Raw genomic sequence first — 14,092 nt, 5'->3', positions numbered from 1 at the left:
CTGACTCATGACACTTGCCTGACTCATGACACTTGCCTGACTCATGACACTTGCCTGACTCATGACACTTGCCTGACTCATGACACTTGCCTGACTCATGACACTTGCCTGACTCATGACACTTCCTCGTGCGATTGCGCGGGAGCTAACGTGCGGATCAACAGCAATGGCAGCGAGAACATTAATTTCACCCTCATCTGTCGCCAGTTATTTCCTTCTGCCACGCTGTCTAGGTGTTACTCTACCACCTTAAGGTAACTGGTTGAAGAGGTTGATAAACCACTGCTGAGATGGTTAACGTCTATTGGGATATCTTGTCGCATACACCATACAACAACGAGCTGCACTCTTCCTAACTCTCCATACGCCAAGAGCATGTCGGCTGCATTGATAAATCGCACCGTCCACTTACGACCTACTGATTGTGTTGTCACTCACTAACCGACTAAGAAGTCCCAGGCACGCTTTAAGGAAACATAACAACATTGTATCTAGCAACTACGGAGGTTGAATGGCACAAACAAGTGTTTTTGTGGCAATTTTTAAAATACGGTATCTCGTAAACGACTCGTACTACATTCATGCTCATAAATTAAGGATAATTGCTGAATGTGGTGCCACACAATGTGACACAACACAAAACTGGCGCTAACAGCATAGGCACGTAGGGAACACGCACGACACAGATCTGTAAGTCCACGGTATTGGTGATAAGTTGAGAAAGCCGTCCCGCAACACATGTGCTACAAAACGCCGCTGTTTCCTGCATATGTACCCCGACATCAATATGTGATATGAGCACCATGCACATGTACACAGGCCGCACAACGGGTTGGCATACTCTGGATCAGGTGGTCGATCAGCTGCAGGGGTATAGCCTCCCATTCTTGCACCAGGGTCTGTCGGAGCTCCTGAAGTGTCCTAGGGGTTTGAAGACGTGCAGCGATACGTCGACCGAGAGCATCCCAGATGTGCTCGATGGGGTTTAGCTCTGGAGAACCGGCAGGCGACTCCATCCGCCTGATATCTTCTGTTTGAAGGTTCTCCTCCACGATGGCAGCTCGGTGGGGCCGTCCGTTATCATCTATCAGGAGGGAGACAGACCCACTGCACGCCTGAAAAGGACATATGGGTGCAAAATGACATCCCGATACACCTGATCTGGTACAGTTCCTCTGTCAAAGACATGCTGGTGTGTTCGTGCACCAATCATAATCCCACCCCACACCATCAAAGCACGACCTCGATACAGGTCCCTTTCGAGGGCATTAAGGGGTTGGTATCTGGTTCCTGGTTCACGCCAGATGAAAACCTGGCGAGAATCACTGTTGAGACTATACCTGGACTCGTCCGTGAACATAACCTGGGACCACTGTTCCAATGACCATGTATTGTGTTCTTGACATCAGGCATTACGGGCTCTCATGTGACCAGGAGTCAGCAGTGGAATGCACCTTGCAGGTATTCGGGCGAATAAACCATGTCTGTTCGGTCGTCTGTAGACTGTGTGTCTGGAGACAACTGTTGCAGTGGCTGCGGTAAGGTCTCGAGCAAGGCAAACTGCAGTACCCCGTGGCCGTCCGCGGGCACTGATGGTGAGATATCGGTCTTCTTGTGGTGTTCCTGTCTCCTGGAATCGTTGCCATAATCTTGAGATCACACTTTGTGGAACACGGAGGGCCCGTGCTACGACCTGCTGTGTTTGACCAGCCTCCAGTCGCCCTAGTATTCTACCCCTCATAACGTCATCAATATGTGTTCTTTGAGCCATTTTCAACACACAGTCACCATTAGCACGTCTGAAAACGTCTGCACATTTACTCGCTGCCCCGTACTCTGAAATGCACCAACACACCTCTGCGTATGTGGACTGCTGCCAGCGCCACCATGCGACGACCGCAGGTCAACTGCACCGCATGGTCATACCCCGAGGTGTTTAAACCCGCAAACCGGCCACCAGAGCGTTGTTTCACCATGTATCAGCATTATCCTTTTATTTATGAGCATGAGTGTAGAACGCTGCAACAAACACTACTAACATTCTGATTTACCCAACACTTATTTTGTTAATGTAAATAGGCATTGTTCGATTTAAAAAAGAGTATGTTTGCGCAAAACACTGTATTATTACAATCTGCTGATTAGCTAACAATACGATCCCATGACTACCAATCCATTCTGTATAATTCGCATATGAAAAGCACTTCCTATTTCCGCGATATTTGAGGTGCAAGTTTAAGGTGATTCGCCCTGTACGTTTACCAACGGAAGTGTTAATGGGGGAGTAATAATTGGTCTGGTCGGCTGACAATAGGCAGCTAACTAAACGAACATGTGTGTATGTGTGTTGCAGCCAGTGCGGGATTTGGCGGCCGTGAGCTGCGCCCCGTGCGAGTCGCCAGACGAGCCCTCATCGCGACGACATAGACTGGCGATCCCGCCCAGGACGTCCAGGAGGCAGCCGTCGCCCCCTCGCGCGGAAAGGACTCCCAGGGACAGGTGAGTCACCTGAGGCGGCCGCTCGTCCGTCCCTCTCTTCTCCACTGTCTGTCTGCACACTACGCTGAATGGTTCAGATGGCTCTGAGCACTATGGGACTTAACATCTATGGTCATCAGTCCCCTAGAACTCGGAACTACTGAAACCTAACTAACCTAAGGACATCACACAACAGCCAGTCATCACGAGGCAGAGAAAATCCCTGACCCCGCCGGGAATCGAACCCGGGCACTACGCTGAGTCTCAGACGAGCCCACCGTCTCTGGCTCTGCTTCTAGGAGCGTGCACTGTGTCCCAGACCAGCTGTCTACAGCTCCCTCTGTACGACCGCTTTTCAGCGCGCACATTCACACACGCACACACACGCACACGTACGTCCCTGGATCAGAGTGCAAAGGAATACTCTCGAATCGTATCTCTACCTATTCACATGTTTCAGTGCCAGTCGCTATTGGATACAGCCAGATACGAGTTTTGGTCTTTATCCGCCATCTTCAGAGCTACAAAACTGACAAGTACACAGAAAGAACTAACCCATCCTGGTAACTCACGATCATTATAAGTGTATACATTCACGAAAAGAAAAAAATCGCAACACCAAAAATTAGGATATTTGTGGTAAGGTCTTATGGGACCAAACTACTTAGGTCATCGCTCCCTAAGCCTACCCAGTACTTAATGTAATTTAAATTACGCTATGGACAACTCACACCCATGCCAGAGGGAGGACTCGAATCCCCGAATGTCCAGCGGGGGGTGGGGGGCGGGGAGGGGGGCGGAAGCCGCCCGGACCGTGACAAAGCGCCCTGGACCGCGCGGCGCAAAACCAAAAAATAATTAGTGTGGAGTAATGAAATTTCGGGAATACGTTTGTCTAGCTAACATATTTCACTGATTAACATTACAAGATCACAGGTTAATGAAAGCAGGAGTGAGCCATTGCAAATGTGAAATGCTTGTGTACAAGGACAACCTTCAGAACGTTGAATGCAGGGATCCATTGTGCAAGCACCGTGTTGTACACATGCCGGATGTCAGTTTGTACACTACTGGCCATTAAAATTGCTACACCAAGAAGAAATGCAGATGATAAACGGGTATTCATTGGACAAATATATTACACTGATATGTGATTACATTTTCACGCAATTTGGGTGCGTAGATTCTGAGAAATCTACCCAGAACAACCACATCTGACCGTAATAACGGCCTTGATACGCCTGGGCGTTGAGTCAAACAGAGCTTGGATGGCGTGTACAGGTACAGCTGCCCATGCAGCTTCAACACGATACCACAGTTCATCAAGAGTAGTGACTGGCGTATTGTGACGAGCCATTTGCTCGGCCACTATTGACCAGACGTTATCAGCTGCTGAGAAATCTGGAGAATGTGCTGGCCAGGGTAGCACCCGAACATTGTCTGTATCCAGAAAGGCCCGTACAGGATCTGCAGCATGGGGTCGTGCATTATCCTGCTGAAAGGTAGGGTTTCGCAGGGATCGAATGAAGGGTAGAACCACGGGTCGTAACACATCTGAAATGTAACGTCCACTGTTCAAAGTGCCGTCAATGCGGTGACCGAGACGTGCAACCAATGGCACCCCATACCATCACGCCAGGTGATACGCCAGTATGGCGATGACGAACACACGCTTCCAATGTGCGTTCACCGCGATGTCCCCAAACATGGATGCGACCATCATGATGCTGTAAACAGAACCTGGATTCATCCGAAAAAATGACGATTTGCCATTCGTGCACCGAGGTTCGTCGTTGAGTACACCATCGGAGGCGCTCCTGTCTGTGATGCAGCGTCAAGGGTAACCGCAGCCACGGTCTCCGAGCTGATAGTCCGTGCTGCTGCAAACGTCGTCGAACTGTTCGTGCAGATGGTTGTTGTCTTGCAAACGTCCCCATCTGTTGACTCAAGTATCGAGACGTGGCTCCACGATCCGTTACAGCCATGCGGATAAGATGCCTGTCATCTCGACTGCTAGTGATACGAGGCCGTTGGGATCCAGCACGGCGTTCCCTATTACCCTCCTGAACCCACCGATTCCATATTCTGCTAACAATCATTGGATCTCGACCAACGCGAACAGGAATGTCACGATACGATAAACCGCAATCGCGATAGGCTACAATCCGACCTTTATCAAAGTCGGAAACGTGATGGTACGCATTTCTCCTCCTTACACGAGGCATCACAACAACGTTTCACCAGGCGACGCCGGTCAACTGCTGTTTGTGTATGAGAAATCGGTTGGAAACTTTCCTCATGTCAGCACGTTGTAGGTGTCGTCACCAGCGCCAACGTTGTGTGAATACTCTGAAAAGCTAATCATTTGCATATCACAGCATCTTCTTCCTGTCGGTTAAATCTCGCGTCTGTAGCACGTCATCTGTGTGGTGCAGCAATTTAATGGGCAGTAGTGTAGAATGGGATTCCATAACTGTTGCACTTGGTCAGTCAATACTGGGACGGTTAATGCTATGTGTAGAGGACTTTGGAGTTGTCATCCGATGATGTCCCATTGTACTCGATTGCAGACAGATGTGGTGGTCCAGCATGCCTAGGCAAAATGTCGAGACTCTGTAGAGCATGTTGGGGTTACAACAGCGGTATGTGGCCGATCGTTATCTTGTTGGAAAATGTCCCATATGTGCTCTACTGGAGACAGGTCTGATGATTGAGCATGCCAAGCCAACATGTCGACACTCTGTGGAGCATGTTGGGTTACAACAGCGGAATGTGGCCGATCGTTATCTTGTCGGAAAATGTCCCATATGTGCTCGACTGGAGACAGATCTGATGATTGAGCATGCCAAGCCAACATGTCGACACTCTGTGGAGCATGTTGGGTTACAACAGCGGTATGTGGGTGATCGTTATCCTGTTGGAAAACACTCCCTGGAATGCTGTTCATGAGTAGCAGCAAAACAGATTGAATCACCAGACTGACGTACAAATTTGCAGTCAGGGTGGGTAGGATATCGACGAGAAGTACTCCCACTGTCATACGAAATCAGACCCCAGATCATAACTCCAGGTTTAGGTCCAGTGTGTCTAGCACACAGACAGATTGATTTTAGGGTCTGAAATGGCCCTCCTTCTAACCGACACACGGCCATCACTGGCACTGCAGTAGAACCTGACGTCATCAGGAAACGCAACAGGCCTCCACCCTACCCTCCACTCAGCTTTCGCTTGACACCAAGGATGTCGCAGATGGCGATGGTTTGGGGTAAGTAGTATGCGTGTGGGTCGGAGCTGTCCTCCAAGTAACCGATCTGTAACAGTCAGTTGTCTCATAGTGGTACCAACTGTTGCTCAGATTGCTGCTGCACCTGCATCACGAGGCAGTTCCTTTCACAAAACGTCGTTTCAGTGCTGTTGTGTTCTTGGAACTCGGTTGCACGTGGCTAGACATGCTCCAAGTTGAAACCATGGACAGACATTTTCAAACATGCGTTAGTAAATGGCGCATGTTGTTTGTGCCAAGCCACGCTTCCCTTTGGCGGTCCAAATTTGAAAGATATGAGAATTGGGTCTTCTTGACTACAGTTCAACCACATACAAACATAATGGCTCTGAGCACTATGGGACTCAACTGCTGTGGTCATAAGTCCCCTAGAACTTAGAACTACTTAAACCTAACTAACCTAAGGACAGCACACAACACCCAGCCATCACGAGGCAGATAAAATCCCTGACCCCGCCGGGAATCGAACCCGGGAACCCGGGCGTGGGAAGCGAGAACGCTACCGCACGACCACGAGATGCGGGCCATACAAACATAATGTTGTGTTTCTGTACTTGTATTATCACAAATAAAACGCAATGACTCTGTATTAAAGACGTTGTAAAAAATAATTTATTTGTATGGGCGGACAAAGGCGATTTTTAATATACAGGGCGTTTGGGTGGAAAGGTCAATATTTTAAACAGTGAAAGAATAATTAATTCTGAACAAAAAATGTTATATGAATATAGGTCCGCATATGCTTCGTTAGGGAGGTATATGTATCGAAAGGAACTCTAATTCTCCAAAATTGATGTGCATAACATGAACGTATACGCAATAGAACTGTACTGTTACGTGAGTTCTTGAAAACAATGTTACATAGTAGTACAGCTATGTTACACATTCTTACATAATGTTTATTTACTTTGCATTTAGTACATAATGCATTACAATATGCATGTTACATGTATTCAATTGAAAAGACGTACCACGTCTTTTAAAGCAGCTTTAACACTTATCGTACGGATGTTGTACAGTTCACAGAACAAGTTCGAATATCCCACCGTGAACGTCAATGCACTTTTGCGCTCTAGCATTAACATGTTTTGTTGCTTCTTCAGTTGCCTGTGGTTGGTTCCTAATCAATTCAGAAGCGTCCATGATGTGATGAATCAGTTCATCTCGTGCATTTACCTTCACTTTGTGCAGCTCTGATTTCATCCAACCCCATAAACAGACATCTAGAGGTGTAAGGTCAGGTGATCTTGGAGGCCAGTTAGTAGCACAGCCACGGCCAATCTAGCGATTAGGGTAGTGGTGGTTGAGATGGTCCCTCACACGTAAGGTAACATGTGGAGGGGCACCGTCATGTTGAAAGTACATTCCAGTTCGCTTGGTTAAAGGAATGTCTTCCAATAGTTCCAGAAAAGAATTTTCCAAAAAATGCAGTTACCTCTCTCCCGTCGATCGCTCATTGATAATAAATGGACCTATCAAAAGGTTACCGATCATGCCGCACCAAACATTTATGGCAAAACTAACTTGAAAATTGCTGTCCACTGAAGCGTGTGTATTTCCCCGAGACCATCGATAATTACTGTGTTGTTTATTCCATGTAGTGAAAACTGGGGTTTGTCAGTGAATAGTATGCATGGAAGCAAATGACTATTCTCAATTACCCAGTGACACAATTGAAGTCGTTGGGCATTGTCGCCAATGTAGAGATTTTGGACACGCTATATGTGAAATAGATACAGGTTTTCCGCATGTGATTTTCCCCTTACACGTGTCTGTGGGGCATTCATACGCAGGGACATTCTTCGTATGCTCGTACCGGGACTTCGCTCAACATTTGCGATAGTAATTTCGTCCTGTTCCTGCAAAGTTTGTTGACGTGCGCGCTCGGACGAAAAATGTCTACTTGGAAGAGAGCCTTTTGCTCGCTAAGTGATAAACACTTTGGTAAACACCCTGCGATCAGGTAATCGTCGAGTCGGAAAGCGCCTCTGGTATTCTTCTCTTGCAGCGGTTACACTACCGTCGCAGAAGCCATAAACATACACCATATCTGCGTATTCGTCATTACTGTAGACGTGTGGCATTGTTAGCAGCGCTTGCAGGAACACAATTAACACCACACACTACACAGCTAACCGATCCGTCGCCGGTACACTACATAATGCGGCTTAGTTCCTAATCGTAACCGGTAATCGTTGTCCTTCAATTGTTACACCATCTGTAGTTTGTACGCGTGAAATTTTAAATCAAGATGAAGAATTCTGTGGACACTCTCCAAGGACATTCCAAACACTGCTGCCTGCTTACGAATTGAAGGCAATGCGCTCCGTAAGACAGACAACATCAGTGTTCGCTTGAGAACGCACACTTCTTGTCGTCCTCTTGGTGTCTGCTTGAGGGCAGATCCAGTCTCTTCAAAGTTATTAATCCAACATTTTGTCGAGTGTGTCGACGGAACAGTATCATGACGTCCTAAATCAAGAAAAACGTCGAAACTCCCTCTGCGCCGCTAGCAAACTATCACTGTTTTTATAAAACATTTTTATGGCTAACGCACGCTGTTGTCCGTCCCACTGATCCATGATTACTGAAATGGCGGACTGTTTACTCGCTAACTACCTGCAGTGCTGCCACCTGCCCATGGCTGCCACTACTCATTTCAAAAACTCCAGTTATTCTGTGTCACCCTGTATATGAAGGGCTTATTTCAATAGTGGTACAAGTCCATTACCTCCACTTTTCTGCCTATAATGCTTCTGAAATTAATGATCCAAATAAACAGAAAGAAACGTTCATCTATAGCAAGAAGCCATATGCTTGAATATTTCTAGTGTCTCAACTGCAGATTTTTCAGCGCTCATTTAAGTTTAGGACTCTGTATCTCAAGATGAACAGAAATGGACTTGTACCACTATTGAAATAAGGCCTTTATATATTCTTCCTCCATATACACAATTTCAAACAGATATCGTACACGGAACAATTTATTGTTTTCATTTCTTCTTCGTTGTCGGCTTTACAGAAAACAAGAAAGCTGTATTTATGGCATATCAGTTTATGATTAGAATACCACTATTCTGTCAGAATCGTCCGAAACTTCGTAATACTACCGGTTCACAGATGTAGAGCTGTGTAAAATGCTGTCCTCATAGATTCAGTAGCTGAAGAGGTCTCCCTCGTAGTCCGTAGACCAAAGATCCCAACAGACTGAACCAAGGTTTATTTTGCAAAAAACAAGGCTCGAGGGTAGAGGGTGAGGAGAAGGAGAGATGGGCAGAGAGGAATGAAGGAAATGGACGTAGAGTAGAGGGGGGGGGGAGGAAGTGGGGGAGGAATGGGTGTTGCAAGAGATGGAGAGAGAGAGACAGGAGGGGTTGGAGGTGGAGGAGGAGGAGGAGAAGGAAGAGGAGGAAACAGACAGACAGGGGGAGTAGGAGACACAGAGGCAGCTGGGGGAAGGGTTTTAGGATGGATGTCCAATTCTCATACGTGTTTAGCAATTGCGAAGCACTGACAGGTTCGCTAGTGGTAATTACACACATAAATAACGTCTTTAGTGTTTTCGAAATGACAGCTGTTCAAGTTTATACTACATTTGTTGTTTTAAATTAGTTGTTGAACAACATGCAATAACAAATGTAACGTAATTATTAACAGCTGTTCGACGAGTACACTGATAACTGTAAATAAATACCACTGGTAACAATGGCTGCTTGCTGTTTTCTTTTTTGCAAGATTCTATTGTAAAACCCTCATATTGACACTTAAAACCAGTCGGTTCCCTAGTGTAGCTGTTCATGCATCAGCACGGCTTTAGAAAGCATCGCTCCTGCGAAACGCAACTCGCCATTTTTTCACATGATATCTTGCGAACCATGGATGAAAGGTATCAGACGGATGCCATATTCCTTGACTTCCGGAAAGCGTTTGACTCGGTGCCCCACTGCAGACTCCTAACTAAGGTACGAGCGTATGGGATTGGTGCCCAAGTATGTGAGTGGCTCGAAGACTTCTTAAGTAATAGAACCCAGTACTTTGTCCTCGATGGTGAGTGTTTATCGGAGGTGACGGTGTCATCTGGAGTGCTCCAGGGAAGTGTGGTAGGTCCGCTGTTGTTTTCTATCTACATAAATGATCTTTTGGATAGGATGGATAGTAATGTGCGGCTGTATGCTGATGATGTTGTGTTGTACGGGAAGGTATCGTCGTTGAGTAACTGTAGGAGGATGCAAGATGACTTGGACAGGATTTGTAATTGGTGTAAAGAATGGCAGCTAACTCAAAATATAGATAAATGTAAATTAATGCAGATGAATAGGAAAAAGAAGCCTGTAATCTTTGAATACTCCAATAGTAGTGTAGCGCTTGACACAGTCACATCGATTAAATATTTGGGCGTAACGCTGCACAGCGATATGAAGTGGGACAAGCATGTAATGGCAGTTGTGGGGAAGGCGGATAGTCGTCTTCGGTTCATTGGTAGAATTTGGGAAGATGTGGTTCATCTGTAAAGGAGACCGCTTATAAAACACTAATACGACCTATTCTTGAGTACTGCTCGAGCGTTTGGGATCCCTGTCAGGTCGGATTGAGGGAGGACATAGAAGCAATTCAGAGGCGGGCTGCTAGATTTGTTGCTGGTAGGTTTGATCATCACGCGAGTGTTGCGGAAATGCTTCAGGAAATCGGGTGGGAGTCTCTAGAGGAAACGAGGCGTTCTTTTCGCGAATCGCTACTGAAGAAATTTACAGAACTAGCATTTGAGGCTTCCTGCAGTACAATTTTACTGCCGCCAACTTACATTTCGCGGGAAGACCACAAAGATAAGACAAGAGAGATTAGGGATCGTACAGAGGCATATAGGCAGTCATTTTTCCCTCGTTCTGTTTGGGAGTGGAACAGGGAGAGAAGATGCTAGTTGTGTTACGAGGTACCCTCCGCCACGCACCGTATGGTGGATTGCGGAGTATGTATGTAGATGTAGATCTTAGAGTGTTCTTAGTAAATTACTTATTCCCTAATTTGTCTCATTATTTTCTGCGCAGCAAAATCCTCTGGTATCAGAATACCTCCTCATCCTTTTGGACGCAAATCAGTTGTGTACTAACAGAAAGACGTCTCCTGAGACATATCCAATCTAACACTTAGAACATTTTGCATTTTCACTCATTCAGAAAAAAGAATAAAACAGAAATTGTTTCATGGATCACTGGGTATTGTGCTTCAACTGTGTTGCAAATCGGTATGTAGGAGATAGGTCGTCTTCCTGTCTAACGAAGCGTTAGATAGTATTTCTGAAAACAAACTTTAGATATTGTTTGCCGGATTACATATCTTCTTGTATCAACCTCACGACACTCTTCGAGTATTTGAAACAGAGATGTTTTACACCCCCCAATTTTGTTGTCTACTTGTACTGTATCACATAAAGTAGCGCTTTGGAAAGCACGTTATATGTTACCAACAGCAGTGTGGTATTCCTCTGTAGGTGTAGACACCGGTTTTGTCTCCTTTTCTTATATAAAGGATGAATCAATTGGTACTTTCAGCTCACTGGAATTTGTGCCTTATTCGTTTTGACATCTGTAATAGATTTCCATCAGACAGTGTCCATAATTCTGCAATTATTCCATCATCACTCGCTTCTTTGTTATTTTTACTGAATTATTTCTAACAGTTCTTTCGTATTTTGTGGGTTCAATTCAGGGAATTAAGTAATTTAGGTGTTTTTTGAGTCTGCCTTTTGGTATGTCATATTTTAATCGTTTCCTGAAATATTTAGTCAATAATTCACTGTTTTCTTTGTTGGATGATGATGGCCTACTACACTGTTTTCAAAAATAAGGATTTGGAAGGTTACATCTTGAGAGGTTATATTTAACTACTTTGTAGAGTCTTGGGTCTCGTTTTTCTGAAAATCGTTTCCAATTTGACAGAGTTGTTGTTTATTATATGTGCACTTAATGCTTTTTATCACGTTGGCTACTTGCCTACGAAATTCCTTAAATTTTAATTATTACTTACATGAAAAACATTTTAATGTAATAAGTTTTTAAAACGAACTAAAAAGCATAAAATAATTTTTACTAGCTCCATACAGATTCCTAACCCCATACAGATAGTCCTTAAAATGTGTGCTTATGAGTTTTTAATAGCCATGACAATACTTGCAAAATCTAAAAAGAAAAACGAGGCGCATTCAATAGATAATTGATCATGAATTGATCACCTAAGTCACTAACAAGTTTATTGCTCTGAAAATTGTATAAACTGATGCATGATTTTTCTCAACATTGGCTACTCTCTGTACTTCTCAGTATTACCTAGTGCATGCAGCTCATTTAAATTTTACAAGTAGCGTCATTCTTATCAAAAATTCACAAGCACGAGTTTTCAGGGCTATCTGCGCGCTGTTAGAAATCTGTATGGGGCTAGGAGAAAATATTTCAAACTTTTAATCATTTTTAAAAAGTGCTAAATTGAAATTTTTTTTCATTTAAGTGGTTATTTTTTTCTGATTCTTAGTCATATGTGTGTGAAATTTTTCAGTTGATTTCAAACATTCTGATGAAATTATAACAGAGACGTGTGTTGAGTTTCAGGCTTATTTCTGTTTCTCTTCATGTGAGTCAACCAATAGATTGCTTCTTCCTATGTGCACCTCGAAGAAGGTCTATGGAGGTACAGATGGAGAGATTTGAGCTCACACAGAGGCATACCAGGAATCGTTCTTACTGCGAACCATTTGTGAAAGGAACAGCAATAGGGGGTAGTAGCAGTGGAACACAAACTACCTTCGGCTACACACTAGACAAGAACGCGAGTTAATATTGCATTGTCGTCCAGTTCCGAGCTATATTGAGAGTTTTAAGTCCCCAGCTAATGAGGAAGTTAGTTTAAAATCAATTGCAAAACTCCGTGCTGACAGACACACTGACAAGAAAGCGACGCAGTGAAAAGTGTTAAAAAAGAATGTTCCTTCTTGTTCGAATGCCCCTGTTGCAATCCCTTTTGTGAGGGCTTTCTCACACTCTTAGTTTTACCATTTATGTTTCTTAGCCCTTCTTGTAGAAGCTCAGGTATCGTGTCTCCCATGTCCCCCCATGTTTGGGCATCAAAGTCTAGCATTTTTTTAATTTTCTTCGTTTGTTGTTATATCCCCTATGCCAAATCTAGCTGTTCTCATCTTCTACATGTTTAATTGTTTAATGAACTCCCTCTTGATAACTATTGAATAGTGGTCTGTTTCGATATTTTTTCCTTTCTTGACCTTCAAATTCATTACTTCCTTCTCATTTTTAACGGATTTCTCTATGTCTTCTACTTGGATTTCTCTAAGGAGTTTATTTGGCGATTTCCGGGTTTTCTGTTTGTGGGGTAATCCAATTCCATACGTCTTTTGCTGAAACTAACAGGCAATTTTATGGAAAATTTGTCTTTCCCAATTTGTGGATTTAAGTCTCCCACTAGAATTTTAATATCATTGTCTGGAATTTTTTGGGTTCAGATTCTAGCAGCTCCCAGAACTTTCTTTTGTTACAGAACTGACTCAATGTTTTATTATTTATTGTTCTTATTTTTGCTTTGGGACATTATAGTTTTACTTTTTGTATTCATAATCATTTGCTTCTACTGCCCAAAGTAAAATGACAATGAGAAAGACAAGATGTTCTTAATTATGAAGTATAAAACTGTTTTGATAATTACACGCCAGAGATGAAACATAATTTTTTGTGATAGTGCCTTATATTTGTGGCTTCTAGTATACTCACTCGTAATTGAGAACAAAATAGCAGTATCACCCACCGTTTTCATTTTCAAATCAGTATTTACAAAAATGCTCTCTTAATTACATATATTTCGTACAGTATTTCAGTTAATAATACAAAGTTGAAATTTCAGTGTCATTTGCTGCGGGAATCAGTAAATATTGTAACTACTATGAATCTCTTGCTCTTCTTTACTTGTAGCTGGCTTGTAACAATGTAACCTTTTTCCAACTGTTTAGGGTATATGTTTAGTACAACAGCTAGTCGTGGTTGTAAGAACTGTCTTGACTCAATTTCTCACTTTTGTAGTGATCTCGTGATTAAGAACTAATACTTCTACTACAACTGCTACTAAACTTAATTTCAATGTCGTATTCATGTTTACACCACAATAAAACATTTGTCTCTTCCTGAAAAATTAAATTTCTTTTCATTCCGATTACGCGCGTGCTTCTAATTTGGTAGTTTATTATAAAGTCGCATTGATACAAAACTGGACGCAATAGAAAAATACCACACAAAAATTTGTTGTTGTTGTCGTCTTCAGTCCTGAGACTGGTTT

At 43.7% G+C, this 14,092-nt stretch overlaps 1 protein-coding gene across 1 annotated transcript in view; it reads left to right on the top strand.

Annotated features, from left to right (window-relative positions):
• LOC126106729 (uncharacterized) overlaps positions 1–14,092 on the top strand; it is a 167,628-nt gene that overhangs the window by 18,606 nt on the left and 134,930 nt on the right. Inside the window, exon 2 of the mRNA XM_049913107.1 lies at positions 2,354–2,499. The gene's annotated coding sequence lies outside the window, so the exon portion shown is untranslated. The remainder of the gene's footprint in view (positions 1–2,353; positions 2,500–14,092) is intronic.

Source organism: Schistocerca cancellata, chromosome 10 (genome assembly GCF_023864275.1).
Source record: "Schistocerca cancellata isolate TAMUIC-IGC-003103 chromosome 10, iqSchCanc2.1, whole genome shotgun sequence".
In the NCBI taxonomy this organism is placed as follows: Eukaryota; Metazoa; Arthropoda; class Insecta; order Orthoptera; family Acrididae; genus Schistocerca; species Schistocerca cancellata.
This window is presented reverse-complemented; position numbering and strand designations above follow the sequence as displayed.